The sequence below is a fragment of the Triticum dicoccoides genome, chromosome 4A (genome assembly GCF_002162155.2).
Source record: "Triticum dicoccoides isolate Atlit2015 ecotype Zavitan chromosome 4A, WEW_v2.0, whole genome shotgun sequence".
Taxonomy (NCBI): domain Eukaryota; kingdom Viridiplantae; phylum Streptophyta; class Magnoliopsida; order Poales; family Poaceae; genus Triticum; species Triticum dicoccoides.
The window spans coordinates 241340117-241344016 of NC_041386.1; positions in this window are offsets into that span (position 1 = coordinate 241340117).

Sequence of the window (3900 nt, forward strand, 5' to 3'; positions counted from 1 at the left end):
GAGAAGAGTTAGAACATATCCAAACTTCCTAGTGAGACTTATGTATTTCTAGGAAGCTTAGGCCGGGTTACAATTATGTATGTAATGCCTTTGGAAAATCAAATAAAACAACAATAAGGGAGCTAGCTACCTCACCCTTTGATTCAAAGTTGCACAGTGTTGATGCCCGGGAGGAACATGCTGCCCAGAAACAAAAGTTTTGTTTTCGTAGAAAAAAACTTGTTGGTAAGCATGACTGAAATTACTACCTTGGGTGCGGTATGGGTTGTCCTCATCCTGGTCTGCCAACATGATCAGCTTTGGCGGCAGCTGGCGATGTGGTTGCGAGGCTTGGGCGCCATGGCGAGGACGTCGTCCAGGATGCCACATGAGCCTATCAAGCTCAAGGATAGGGGGCTTCGGCAGTGGCAAAAGGATGCACGTATGGATGTTCCCTTACCAGGCGTCGTTGTTGACCTGCTAGTCAACATTCATCTCTTACTCTGGTTGTGCTATTATGCGGGCATGTGGTGCTTAGTTTTAATTTCCCTGTCGTTCTTAGACCATGACTGATCAATCACCACCATACATTTATATGATCTATTACTCCGTACTTGTTACTCTTGTTTCTCTGCATTGTTTGCTGCAAAAATTAAAACTTTGAGGTGCAGATTCACAAGAATGTCAGGACAATATTCAAAATATTTTCTTTTGAGCTTTGTTCATACGAAAAGTGACATTGTAGGTTAGATTGCTAGCTCAAGGTGCATGAGAGATCAAAAAAACAAAAATCTCCAAGGATATTTTACCCACGTGCACACACAAATGGGCACACAACCAAAACTTATATCCTTTTAGTCTATTGGAAAATGAAGATACTAATATGCTGGAATTCTAACCTTCAGAGAACTCCCAATCGTCATTCTGTACGCACCTATACAGGGGCATTATATGTACTTCTCCCAATCATCAATCTGCCGGGAAACTAATTATGGGCTGCATAAGCTACCAGATACATAGAAATATGATGCATGTGTTGTTGGAGTTGCAACCAAAACAGTCATTCATGCCCATCTTCTCTGAAGTTTGAGGCATCGGTTCTGTGAAGTCTTGCTAGCTGGTATAAAATGTGAACTTATTATATTACCACTGCCAACCACTAATGCGAATTCTTGACCTTGTTTCCCTCAAAAACAATATTTCTCCACATGAAGTTATTTATAAAAAAGGGACAACTTGCATGGTTCTAAAGGTAAAACTACAAAAATAATATATATCTCAAACTCATGCACACCTTCAGCTAAATAGCTACAGAGATTCTGAGTGCAACCATCCATGCAACATTGGTCTTAGAAACAACTCAATTATAAACACACCTGGGTCTAGGACTCTTGCTCAATGGATCTACCAGCCTCGGCTTCCCCCTGTGTTGCTATCTTCCATATTTTAATCTCCTCTCCAGTAGCTGTGTTATGTCCATTATCAGACCCTCGACATGAAGAATGCATCAAACATAGTTATGTGATGCCTTGTTGGCTCCGACCTTCTTAAGAGAAGTAGTATACTTTTTTTCCGAGAAAACAGAGAAGTAGTATACTTGATCATAACACACATGAGAGCATTACAATTTCATACATTATAGACAACTAATGGCTTGACTAAACTAACCAAGCACATGTTATGTTTAGTGTTTTGACAACAATCCATACACAGAGTAAGAAGCAGATGTTATGGTTGGTGTTATGTTGGCTACTCTTCCAACTCAGTAGCATCCGTGCCCATATGGATCACCTAACCTTCTTTATAGGTGTCACTACCAGAAAAACCTACACACAAAAATCAACACCGCTACCGGGCCATGGCCACCGCCATGTCCACGGAGTCATGCATGCTGCGGATCTTAGGCTCGACCTCACCCATCTCCTCCTTAACCGTGTAGTTGCAGGGGCGGCCGGCCAGGTGGCATGCTACTGCCAATGCCCCGCTGGTGATCAACATCAGGGCAACCTTGGCGTAAATGAAACGGTCTTTCCCCTGTTTTTTCAGCGGGAGGTATACTTTCCCAAAACTGAACATATGGACCTCTCATGACAAAATATTTGAACCCACCCAAGGATTTGAACTTATTTGTAGCATTAATATATATTTTATTGTTTGTTAAGTAGCTGGGGGATGATCTCCCTTTAATCTGAATAAGAAAAGTACAAAAGTTGTTTATCACTCTATCCAAAATTTCACCACTACTATATTGTTCCTATAGTTTCCGGTTTATTCCGAAAAACTATAGCATCATTATTAGCAACGTTCAGTAGCTCATTGCCTCTATATAAATTGGCCTTCTAGATTGTGATTCCACACTTTTATAAATTATTCACTAAAGCCCTCATACAATGTGTGAGAAATCTGACAAAATATATGCATGCCTTCAAAAGCATATTAACAAATAGGTGGCTAACACAAACTTGCAAGTAGAGCATGCTGTATGAGAGAGACAGAGAGAGAGAGGGAGGTGGGGCTGCACCCTGCGTTACACATGAATATTCTTGTGGACATTGTATCAAACAGATGTCCTACAATTTGATGCAAAAACAAATCTCTAATGGCTGGGCAGAACAACGAATCAAAGGAGCAGCCAAAGCTCTCACCAGTAGGCCACATGGAGGAGCAGCTGTGCTGGTCACTGGGACGGAGCTGGGAGGAGACGTGTCCCAATCCCAATGTGGTCGGGGGCGGTGCGACTCATGGGGAGTGGAGTAGGGAGGAGTCACCGGGGCGCGTGGCCGGGAGGAGGCCAGTGGCGCGTGGCCGGCAGCACCACACATCGCCGTGGCACAGCAGTGAGGAGGCGCTGGGTGGGGCGATTGGCTGGGAGCGGCTAGTGTGCTGGGATCGGGGCAGGAAGTCGATGGGGTAGGTCGGGGTGGATGTGTTGGGATTTAGGTTGGCCTTTTCTTATTTTTATTATTAACGCTTTAGTGCCACCTCGCGTATATGTTTTAAATTCAAAGTGAAAGCGTAAATTCACAGAAAAAAGCGTATTGTGACGGTGAACCCACGAATCCATTCTTTATTATTAGGGATATATAATCAAACATTACCCATTGTATGCTATCACAATTCTATGGCTCCCAAGTCCCAAGTCAACAGGTGTAACGGTCGAACCTGATAAGATTCGAGTCTCTGTGCTCACTGTGCTAGTCCCTGGATCAATAGCTAGCACACACAATACAAGATGTAATATCAAAATAAACCACATGTCATAATATTACATTGTAGATCCATAATTTAATATAATACATACCTGCGTAGCTCAAGGCTAGCATACAAACAAAATTCAGCTAAAAAGCAAATAAAATCTCCATGAAGTTCATCAACATCACAAGCAAATGTCGTCTATACACTACAAAAAAAAGATACATCTGTGACATTTTGGGCAGAACAAATTTTTTTCTGTCATGCTTATGACACTTCTATGGCGATAATTGTGACAAAATCCGGTATCATCATAGATGTGGTGGGCTAATACTTCTATGACAAAAAATCATGATAAAAATGGGCTTTTCGTCCTAGGCAGGCCAAAGACGTAGCTGCATGACATTCTTTGGGCCGTCCATGACGGAAAAACCATGGTATAAGTGAGCATGAGGAAAATATCGGGGAGTTCCCGGTTACGGTCGATGGTCGGGGGCCGAGCGATGCGCGTTCCTCTCATACACGTACGCACATGTGTGCGAGGCGTTACGCTCTAACTGAACCCGAGCAAGGCGTTGGGCTGTAACTAAACCTGAGCGATTGCACTAGCTACGTTGCTAAACCCAAGAGATCGATCCCTTGTTGTTAACTGAACCCGAGTGATTCCTTCGCTACTGCTGCTAACTGAAGCTGATCGATACTACCTCTGGATGAACAGTGAGTGTTGTT